We start from the raw sequence: 12,155 nt of genomic DNA on the forward strand, positions 1-12,155 counted from the left end.
TTTGGGCTCCCCCTTCCTCGCTCTAACCTCTAGAACTAAAGTTTTGGGGTGACTGGCAGCGGGCGGGACTTACCTCTGCCTTGCTCCAAGCGCTGCGTAGTGACATCCGGGTCATGAGTTATTTGAGCCTGTTCTTTCCTGTGAGTGTAATGATCTGACTCATCCACTGAGCCGAATCAGTTCAGTGGATGAGACAGGAACTGCAGCTGCAGTTCCTGTCTCATCCACTGAACTGATTCGGTTCAGTGGATGAGTCTGTCACAGGAAAGAACAGGCTCAAATGACTCATGAACCGGACATCACTACTGCTTCGCCGTGGAAGGAGGCAGGTAAGTCTCACCCGCTGCCAGCCACCTCAAAACTTTAGTTCTAGATGGGAGAGCGAGGAAGGTGGAGCCCAAACGTGAGGAAAGGGGGGGGGGGGGGGGGGGAGATGTCCTCCCTTTCACACTGCTGTACCTACCGCTCTCACTTCACTGAGCTCGCCCCTCCTGCCAGGGGACACCTGGCTAACTATTCTGGGGACACCTATAGACCTGGCTACATATACTTGGGATACCCATAGCCCTGGCTAAATATACTGGGGACACCTATAGACCTAGCTATATATACTGGGGACACTATACACTTGGCTAACTATTCTGGGGGAACCTAAAGACCTGGCTACATATACTGGGGACACCTATAGACCTGCCTAACTATTCTGGGGACACCTAAAAACCTGGCCATCTGTACCGGAGACATCTATAGACCTGGCTAACTACTCTGGGGATACCCAAAGACCTGGCTACCTATTCTGGGGACATTATACACCTGGCTACCTATTCTGGGGACAACTATACTCATGACTACTTATACTGGGGACACCTATAGACCTGGCTACCTATGCTGGGGGTACCTATTTTGGGGTAACTGCTGTCAGATTATCTGTATTTATGGAAAACCGCTGCCATATTATGTATGTTAGGGGCACGGCTGCTGCCAGATTTTGCGTATTTTGGGGAACTGCTGCCAGATTGTGTATTTTTGGGGGACCACTGCTGCCAGATTACATGTATTTTGGGTGTTATGTGTATTTTGGGTGATCTGCTGCCAGGTTTCGCGTATTTTGGGGAACTGGTTCCAGATTATGTGTATGTTGGGGGGAACTGCTGCTGCCACATTGTCTATTTGTATTTTGCAGGAACTTCTACCAGATTACGCATATTTTTGGTGAAATGCTGTCAGATTACATCTATTTTTGGGGGCTACACTACGGCAGAGCCCAAACTTCCCCGGCAGACAATTTACACCACTGCTAAGGTCATGTATATTTGGCCCCACCCATTTCCACGCCCACGTTATGCTTGACCACACCCACTTTTGGCACGCTCAGTACGGTGTCCTCCTTTTCAGGGTGTGATGTCCTTTTTGGGGTTCTGCAAGTGGCCACCCTAGGTACACACCTGTTATTTAATTAGACAATAACTGTCTCCAAAATGATGTTCAGCTGTCCAAATTTGATTTTCCTGACATTCACTCAGTAGCTTGCTACAGCAATAGCCATGGTTCACAGAAAAGGGGTCTCATTGTTGAAATATATCAGTCAGGGGAAGGGTGCAAACAAGTATAAACAGCATTGGATGGACCGTGAAAAATATAGGACAACAGTGACTATGCACAAACTAGTCAAGATGAAAGCTAGTCAGGGAGGCTGGCAAGAGACATATAGCAACACTGAAGGAGCTGCAGGAATTTCTAGCAAATACTGATTGCTTACATAATTTCCCTAAACAATCTCCTAATCAAAAGGTTGAATATTTTGGCTAAGGATATAAGTAATTCTGAGTTGATGCAGAACTAAACACTTTTATGCAAATGTATGTAGCATGTCACATCACCAAAAGAACACCATACAAACAGTGAAGTGTGGTGGTGGCAGTATAAGGCTTTGGGGCGTTTTTTCTTCAGACAGACCAAGGTGGAGGGAAGGCTAAACATTTTCAGTCACCAGTCAGTACTCGCCTCAAAACCTTAAGCAGCTCTTGAAATTCCCACAGCTTAGTAGTGCATTGGGCAATGTAAATTTAATGTTAATGAAAATTGTTTAATGTAAGTTTAATGTCTGCCAAGATTTCTGCAGAAAAAAACATGTCTAAAATCTACTAGAGCAAAGTGGTATAACAGGTAAACGATGAATGACTAGAAGACACCTTTTACCATTTACCTGATGTACCACATATTGTTTAGTGTACGCCTAGCATTAGACATAAAAACAATCTGGGACATGTAGTAGCAAAGCTCCTGTAAAGTACTAGCTTAGGCTCATGTTGTGTGTTGTACATAAACTGTTTTTTTTTTTTAATCCTTATTACTACCTTGCTGGTTGGGTATGCTGACTTCGTGTGGTCAGATACGATTTGCCTGGACCGACCAGTAGCGAACTACAGGAGGCAGTTATTGAAGAGCTAGGACTGGAGACTAACCAGCTTTATAGAGCTGACCCTGCCCACCTCATCCCTGAGCTCCACAAAAAGGAGATGGTATGTGATGGCTCTGTGCAAAGACACAAATTCCCACTTTGCTGGCAGCTATATATGTTGGAAAAGTCAGTCACATGACCCAGAGGTCTGTGCACAAAGGGAAATTTTAACAGAATAGTCTTGGTTTTCATGTGCTAACAATGACAAATTTGTGAGGGTGAACAAGGGCTTTAAATTAATAAGAGCACCAATACAAATTTCTTTTGCAAGAGGTAACATCTTTGCATTCTGCCACAGCTACATTTTTGGAAGAAGAATGTAACGGAATATAGGGTGGACAGTAAAACTGTAAAACTCCACAACAGAAAGCTGAAAATCAGCAATCAATGTAATCAGAGAACAATTTCTCTATACAATTTTACAACAGATGTATGTGGCACATAAGGAAAATGGTTTCAGCGTCCCCTAACTCATTGTCATGTGTCACCTGCTCCTGATGATAGTATGGAAGATGATGTTCATTTTTTTTTATTTTTTTTTTTTTTTTTTTTTTTTTTTAAAAAGGGGTTCTCAGTGGCTGTTCTTAGGCAACAGGCTGAATAGTTTCAACAGATTTATTTAGAAAATCTAATTTGCTCTGTGCTCATTTCTATGCCCTGCCTTGGTTTTGCTGCAGTTCTTGCTTTACTGCTACAGTCTCATGGACACCCCCTATCTGCTTCTAACCGCTCCATGTATTTCACTAGGTTCACACTCACTACCATATTGGATTGCTGTCCACAACAAGAAATTTGCTGGATATTATGTTAAAGAGACTCTGTAACAAATTTTTCAGCCTTAGTTCTTCTATCCTATAAGTTTCTATGCCTGTTCTAATCTGCTCTGGCTTACTGCAGTCTTTCCTAATTGCACTGTCTCTGTAATAAATCAATGTATCTTTCCTCTGTCGTGTCTGTCGGGCTAAGGCTTGATTGTGTGGAATGTGCAGGGCTGCTTGTGATTGGTAGAAGGGATAAACACCCTCTGCAGGCCCCCTGCACACTCTGAGGGCCCTTTTCCACTAGCAATCGCTAGCGTTCACGCTAAACGCTAGCGATTGCTGAATCGCAATTACCGGCGATTCCCCGACGTTCTCGGCCGCGATTTTGCTATGCTATGCATAGCAAAATCGCGGCAATTATCGCTCCGCCGCGCGTTCGCGTTCCCGGCAAAAACGAATCGCGGTAGTGGAAATGACCTACCGCGATTCCTATGTTAAAAAGCAAACCGTAGCGATTGTAAAATCGCTAGCGGTTTGCGTTTTTGCGATTCAGCCAGCGCAAACGCGCTGGTGGAAAAGGGCCCTAAATGACTCACACACTATGCTTAGCTGAGCCTATTACAAGCTGGTTAGTTTGTTTGTAAACACTGCCTAAAACTGTTAATTACAAGCCAGGATTGCAGCAGAGTGGCAGAAACAGCACAGAGGGGCACAGGAGAAAATAATGAATAGAATGGTATGCTTTTTAGTGTAAGAATATTAGAGTACAGATTCTCTTTAACTACAGGATCCTTTTACACATGTCCATTGTGTACATTGTGGTTACAGAATGCAAAGTCCTATTCTGCACCACATTTCCAGACACTGCACGGAACATGAACATGTCATACATGGCAATGCCATCTAGGACACGCCCTTTACAATGGACACCAACAGATGTGGACAAGCATAGAGGATCATAGGACAGATATGCTGTGACGGTCTACGTTAATTCTGGCAGTGAGTGTTAACCTAGCCTAATCAGATGAATGCTTTCTTCTGCAAATAGGGATCTTTAAGCGAGAGTTAAAACAGGTATTTCTTATAAGTTGCCCATAATAGAGTTTGCCCTTACCTCTTTATCCATGCCTACGATTTGCCTCTTGGAAAGCTTTTCCAGCTCGATGGACGCGTTGTTGGCATGAGTCTCCACCTCCTTCTGCAGCTTAAGGCGGTGCTCGTCCATCTCAGCCTTCAGCTTATTTTCCAGGGCGATCAGCTGCTTCTGGTGCTGGCGCCGCATCCGCTTATATCCTGACATCTGTTCCCGCAACTCGTTCTCCTGCTCATGCTCATGGATCTGCCTTGTAACCTGTGAACACAGCCAAATTTCATTAGGATATCATTTCTCACTCCTATGCACACCTACAGGACTTCTCAAGAGCTGCCCCTGCCCTATGGAACTGACTCCCAGCCCCCCCCCCTTCCTCCAGGCTCACCCTTTTCCTTCAAGCCCTCAAAACACACCTCTTTAAAATGTCCCCCCCCCCCTTTTCTACCACACTATAACCCTCTCAGCCAAGCCCCTTTTCCGCAACCCTACCTTGTGTCCCTCCCAATTTGATTGGAAGCCATTGAAAGCCTTTGGAAGCCCCCCCCCCATTGTGTCTTTCTTGATCTTGCAACCCCACCAATGACACCATTCCCATGGACTAACTGACTTAAATTGCTGGATCTCTAATAATTCGTATGATCATGTATCTTACACCCGGTTTGCTTGAATAACCTTGTGCTACCTCCCTGTCTGTCACCCCATGTTAACATTGTATGTACCCAAATTTATTGTCCAGCGCTGTGTAATATGTTGGCGCTATATAAATACAATACATAATAATGGCAAGGTCACACTTTGCTATCCTTTTGAATTCTATAGAATTGTATGATTTGCAATGTTAAACCCGAAAAGCTCAATAATTTTGCATTTGCAGGCAATATTTCCAGAGGAGGAGGTTTGTTAAGTAAACAGCAATGACAGTAATAGAAGTTGCTACAGTTTGAAAGGGCACTAACTAAAAACACCGGTCCTAAAGAAAATCTACTACTAGGGGATTCCCAAATAGATCAAAATATCAACTGAATGATCATCGAACAGTAATACCAGTTCTTTGTATAACCAATGGCGAACCAAGCATGCAGGAAGGCCCAACAGCCCCCAGTGTTTCTAGCACCACCACTGGTAGCGCACACACACACACACACACACACACACACACACACACACACACACACACACACACACACACACACCAGCAATACCAACATACAATAAGTGAGCAGGTCCTACCCATTCAAGCATATAATGTAAGGGTGCAATGGTGGATACACAATGTACAGGGATTTTTTATGCTGTATGCAAAAACCATCTATAATGTGCTTTACTAAATATACTTGAAACATATCAATGGGGCATTAACTAGTTACAATTGCTTTAGGTCAGATTATGTGCTTTCTTGAAAAAGGAACAGAGCATTTTTGGGTGTGTTAGGTAGACATGCTGATTCAGAAGTTGAAAATATTACACTTTGTTTTGTTCATAATAAATTTAAATGCACACCTGAAGTGGGGGGAATATATGTATTTCCATTTAAACCATGTAAATCGCCTGGCTGCCTTGTTAATCGTCTGCCTTTAATAATTTAGCAATAGACCCTGAACAAGCACACAGATCAGGTGTTTCTGACTGAAGTCTGACTAGGTTGGTCACATGCTTGTTTCAGGTGTGAGAGTCTGGCAATCCTGCTGATCTATTTGGCTGCAGAGGTGTCTAACAACTGGTATGGATTAAAAGGAAATACATATAGTACACACTTCGGGATCACTTTAATAAAGCAAGAGGATGTAAAATAGGAGATATTTTCTATACAGGGAAATAGGAATTCAAAGCATAAACAGAAGCAGAGATAATGAAGTATAAGTAATACTGGAAACCAAAAGAACTTATAGGTTGACAAAAGCATTGGGTGCAGATGGGAAAGAGAAACGGTTATGTGGTCCACTAAGGGGGAGGGGAGGGCAGGTGTTTGTGTTGGCATCAGCAAAGATATTTAAAAAAAAAAAAAAAAAAAAAAAAAAAAAAAAAAAAGATTATGGAGGACAGAAATTATAGTAGTAAAGGACAGCCGCTAGTGTTGACAGCTGAAGACAGATCAAGGAGTATAGATTAATAGCCTTTAGCAACTTGTAAGTAATTAGTTAATTTAGCAAGGGCAGTTTCAGTAGATGGGCTAGTGCAGAAACCTAACTTATCGACAAGTCATGAGTCAGTATAGCGTTAACCAGATCCAAATGACTGTCAGTTAGGGGGCTTATTCACACTACAGGAGGTGCTGTCAGTTATAACGCACCACACGGGTGTGTGACATACATGGTAACATGAAAATCCATTGCTTCTCATTTTATCGCTAGCAATAGAAAAGTAGTTCCAACGCATTGGGATATAATGCACCCAAAAGCACTTTATTGCATGATACACGTGATTTCTCATTGGGTTATATTGTGTTGGAGCAGCTGATGTTCATGCTAAAACAGACCCCGGCACACGTGCATGTGGCAGAAACTTATACACAAAATCGCGAACGTGCACGCGTTGTCTAGTTTGAATGAGTTCTTAAACAATTTGGGGAAAAAAAAAAGTGAAACAGGCAGATAGAGGACTGAAATATCCAGGTCAATATAAGGTCTCCTCAAAACACAGCATAACCTAAATTGCACTGAGGTAAATGTTGCCATATCCAATCATTTATGGTTGCAAAGGACAGTAATCTAATGTCTGTAGTCACAACCTGCTCTGTACAGCCAACCAAACTCAGAAAGCCAGCGATTCAACATGCAAGAGTTTCTTTGGCCAAACACTACTATATTCCCCATCTACGATCAGTTATAGGATCTCACTTCACAGGAAATATATGGATGCTAATACAGGATGGTACATGTAAGACTAACCTGGCTACCTGCCACGGATAAAGTTTACAGACAGGTGTAATGGCAACACACTCATATGGCAGCAAATGCAGGCAACAGAAGTATCAATGCCAGGCAAGACACCTCCAGCAAAGATAGAGTAAGCAGCGCACAGAAACCGTCTGGCATCTGATTGTAAACTTGCTCTCGTGGCAGAAAGCCTGGTCACTTTTACATGCACCACCCTGTACAGTGCCTTGCAAAAGTATAAACGCCTCTTGGTTTTGTACCTATTTTCTTAAATTCCAACCTGTAATTTTGGATTGCGCTCCTCTTCCCTTCTCCCTCCCGCCATGCTTTCAAAAATATGTGCAGCACACTTACAAGAACAGCAATGTACCCTAGAGCACGCCTAGCGCCAATGTTCATAGCAATGGTGGCTCCATGTGACCTGCTGTCAGTACATACCATCGTGTCACACGGCGCCGCTGTTGCCATGAAGATTGCTGCTGGAAAGTGCGAACAGGTGAGTTACCACCCACTCTTTACTCATGCACTCATTTTCTGAAGGGAGGGAGGAAGACATTCAAACTGTGGGTCGCATTCTAGAGGAATGCAGCCCAATCCAAGAAAGGTTTGCCCACCCCTGGACTAGAGTATCTCGTCATAGGACCATAATATGCCATACACTCCATAGAGCCGGGATTTATGGAAGAGTGATCAGAAAAAAAGCCATTGCATGGCAATAAAAATAAGAAGGCATATTTTGAGTTTGTGAAGGAAGGTGCTCTGGTCAGATGAGGCTAAAATTGAATTTTTTGGTCACCAAGTAAAATTCTACATCTGGTGCAAACTCCCCACACACTATCACACCAAGAACACCATCGCTTCAGTGAAACATGGTGGTGGCAGCAGCACCATGCTATAGGACATTTTTCAGCAGCAGAGAGTGGGAAACTAGTCTGAGTCAAGGGAAAGATTGGTGTTGCTAAATACAGGAATATTCTTGAGCAATCGGTGTCAGGCTGCCAGTGATTTGAGACCTGGGAATAGTCTTAAAGCGGATCCGAGATGAAAAACTAACTATAACAAGTAACTTGTCTATATATCTTATCTAAAGTTTAGATAATTTACACAGCAAATCTAACTGCAAACAGCTTTAAAAGAATATGCTTATTTCTTCCTGGGATACTATGACAGCAGCCATGTTGTTTGTAAACATTACACAGAGACAGGCTTATCTGCATCTTGAGCAAAAAACCGAATCCCCCCCTCCTCCTATCTCCTCCCCTCTGCCTCTGAAATCTCTGGCTAGTAATACCCCCCCTCCTCCTGCCCAGACTGAGCTCCCATGAGCCCTTGCTACTGTCTGAAAGTGCCTTGGCTCTCTGAAAACCTGTGGGCGTGGCTTGTTTAGTTTATAGGGAATTAGACTATTAAAACAAAAACAAAAAAGTATTTGGCTTGAGGAATGCCATATAAACAATAGGAAAGGAATACAATTATGCAATGAGTAAAAGTTCATCTCGGATCCACTTCATCTCGGATCCAGGAAAACTGTTAAAGTAACACTTAAGTGGTTTAAGAGGAAACATTTAAATGTGTTGGAATGACCTAACCAAAGTCCAGACCTTAATCCAATAGCGAGTCTGTGGTTAGACTTCAAGATTTCTGTTCACAAGTGAAAACCATTAAACATGAGCTGGCGCAGTTTTGATTCTCAATAGAGATAAGCGCCACAACCAGGATACCCCCAAATTCATATACTGTGCATTTTGGAACTGCTCCTTCTGAATACAATCCTTTAAAAGTCCTTTAAAAGAAGGTAGCGCTTGCACAACCCACATAAAATTATAACATTGTAAAATAAATGCAAGGTATTGCTATGATCATAAGTCCCAGTTCTAATAAATTTTCCATTGCTCTGTGTATATGATCTGCCGCCTGCTGTGTATTCCACCACCACACCGTATGGAAACAGACTCACCGGATTTTAAGACCCTCAACAGGCCTAGTTGCACATCGGGACAATTAGGGCCGCCCCCCACCTCTACAGGGCCTTCTGCTTGGGTAAATTCTTATGTATACACCTCCTTGCGTCAAAAGAGAACCTCTCAAAACGGAAAAAAAACCTCAGTGTAAAAAAACCTGTAAAAACTTTTACACTCTAAAATGCTATTGCACGCACAGTATGAAGACTTGATTGTAGGGCATAGAGTATTTTTATATGGGCTCTCCCTCGTTAAGTTGGGCTCCGGCTGCCTATGTGTGTCCCCTCTGTGGCCAGTGTCCGTGCGCGGTGTGATCACCACCTCAGGCCAGGTTGCCACTCTCCGCTCTCACTTCCGTGCCTATGCCCCGCCCGACATGTTTCGTATAAACGGGTACTTCCCCTTTAAGTGGGCTGCATAATAGCAGTTAGGATGGTTTTATATAAAAAAAATGAGACTTATCCCCGTATTGGCACTTATCTCCAATGATGACACTGAGGAGATATAAGTCACCTACCATGATGCGGACAATGGAACTGATAGTGGTACGTAGGGCGGTGCGGACGATGGAACGCATAGAGGGGATCTTGGGCGGCCGATTTAGGTGAAATGCATGACGGATGTGACGTAATGAGAAGGGGAGGGAGGGTGAACAAAAGCTCTCGCAGATGTGCCTATCCCCCTGCTCCTGATGAGTCTTTATGACGAAACATGTCGGGCGGGGCTTAGGCACGGAAGTGAGAGCGGAGTGACGATCACGCATGGGAATCCGAGCGGCATCCTGGCCTGAGGCGGTGAACACACCGCGCACGGACACTGGCCACAGAGGGGACACACATAGGCAGCCGGAGCCCAACTTAACGGGGGAGAGCCCGTATAAAAATACTCTATGCCCTACAATCAAGTCTTCATACTGTGAGTGCAATAAAGTTTTTACAGTTTTGAGGTTTTTTTTTCCGTTTTGAGGAGTTATCTTTTGGTGGCGCAGTTTTGCCTTGAGGAGTGGGCTTACCGCTGTAATTGCTGGAAAAGCGGGCCCCATAAAGTACAGGCTGTGGGGGTGGGGTGTATAGTTATGAACTCTGAAGTGTTCACGGTTTTTTTTCTGTCCTATTTGTTGTTTGCATAAAAAAGCCAAATAATAAATCTTAAGTTGTAGGCATGTTCTGTCAAATGGTGCAAGCGCTCAAACAATTCATTTTAATTCCAGGTTGTGAGGCAACAAAACATGAAGAATGCCAAGGGGGTGAAAACTTTTGCAAGGCACCGAATGTAAAGCAGTCACTAGCATGACAGAAATGCAAGCCTATGCCCATTACCAATTACAGTCCTATGAAAAGATACCAAACTAAATTGAAATAAAGTTGTCCAAGTGTAATGCACAAAGCCTAAACTATGGAATACCCAGGCAGCTTATGGTGCCCCAAAAGCACTAGGAAAATAAAGGGGCTTAAAGAGACCAAAAAGCCAATTATATTTAATAAAGCCCAAAGAAATCATAAGGCAGTAATTACCCAGGCCTGACCAAACTTCCCTCAGGAGAGTTGGTGAGCACTTACAAAACAGGAATTTGTGGTAAAGACACACACTCACTATTCTATATTAGAAAAGAAAGGGAGAGCTCTACACGTACACAGCTGGTGAAGGGAAATCAGGAAATGACTGGTTACGGTCAAGGTGAGCTTACCTGCTTAGCTGAATCCAAACCCAACAGTTAGTGCCATTTAAAGAGCTGCAAATGCCTCTATTGCAGAATCGGGTGGCTCATTTCATGTCTACCGTATGCACACCTTAAACCAGCAACATATTCAGCCAGCATGCGCCACCATCTTTCTTTCCAGCACAGTGAAATGGGAATAAAAATGAAATGCCAGAGATTCCCACCTCATTGCTACAAAGTAAATTTGGGAACTCTGGTTAAAAGACTTAAAAAAGAAAATAAAAAATACAATTCTTAAACATTAATCTGAATTGGCTTTTTTTTACCTTCTAGCACACTTCAGTACTCTCAGTAGATGTAAACCGCTGCATCCCCGCTGCAAAACGAGGGCTTTAGACCCCCCCCCCCCCCAAATCCCTGGGTGGCAATTCGGACGGAGCTTCCTGAAAGAGGCAGAGCTTTCAGTTGCAGCTCTGCCTCTACTGAGGTCGATCGCCACCTCTCCCCGCCCCTCTCACTCTTCCTTCACAGAGAGGGGCTTGGAGAGGCACAGATCCGCACAGCGATTGAGGTCAGGAGAGGCAGAGCTACAGCTGAAAGCTCTGCCTCTCAGGGCAGCACAATTCACGACGAAGATGGATTGAGATTTGGGGGCTCTAAAGCCCTCGTTTTGTGGCGGGGATACAGCTGTTTACATCTGAGACTACTGAAGCGAACTAGCAAGTAAAAATAGCCATTTTTGTTTGCTTCAGTCTCTTTAAATTCAGTGAGGCTGGATTCACACTGCTCGTTGCATGGGTTATAATGTGTGTACAGCAATGGACACTGCATGCATTGTAACATTACTTCAAAGCTGGGTCAATGTCTATGTAATGTGCATGCATTCATACGTGTTATCCAGAAACTTGATGCATACAGTGAGTGAGATTAACACAATGCATGAAAATGCATGTGATCACGCCCATACAAGTGAGATTCACATGCAGGATTATTCCATTTATTTATTTTTTGTATTTATAAAGCGCCAACATGTAGTGTAAATGCACCCCAAATGATTGTATTTTGTCTAACGTTTAAAACCATTGAATATGAAAAATATACCGTAATTAGGAAAGGGAAACATTTTTGTTGTTTTTAATTTGGCTAGTAAAAAATAATTATTTTCATGCTAGGGCTTGAACATTTTTTGGAACACTTTTTTTCTTTATTCTTCTGATGCTGTATCTAGAAATAGCAATTTTTGTTCGCTTCAGTCTATCTTTAAAGAAAACCTGAATTGCAAATTAAAAGTCAAAATAACCATACACAAGTCATACTTAACTCCTGTGTAGTCGTCTACTCAA

General features: G+C 43.2%; 1 pseudogene; it reads right to left on the reverse strand.

Annotated features, from left to right (window-relative positions):
- The window catches only part of LOC137534598 (serine/threonine-protein kinase TAO3-like), a 288,974-nt pseudogene that overhangs the window by 57,162 nt on the left and 219,657 nt on the right, over nucleotides 1-12,155 (reverse strand).

This window comes from Hyperolius riggenbachi, chromosome 1 (assembly GCF_040937935.1).
Source record: "Hyperolius riggenbachi isolate aHypRig1 chromosome 1, aHypRig1.pri, whole genome shotgun sequence".
NCBI classification, from domain to species: Eukaryota; Metazoa; Chordata; class Amphibia; order Anura; family Hyperoliidae; genus Hyperolius; species Hyperolius riggenbachi.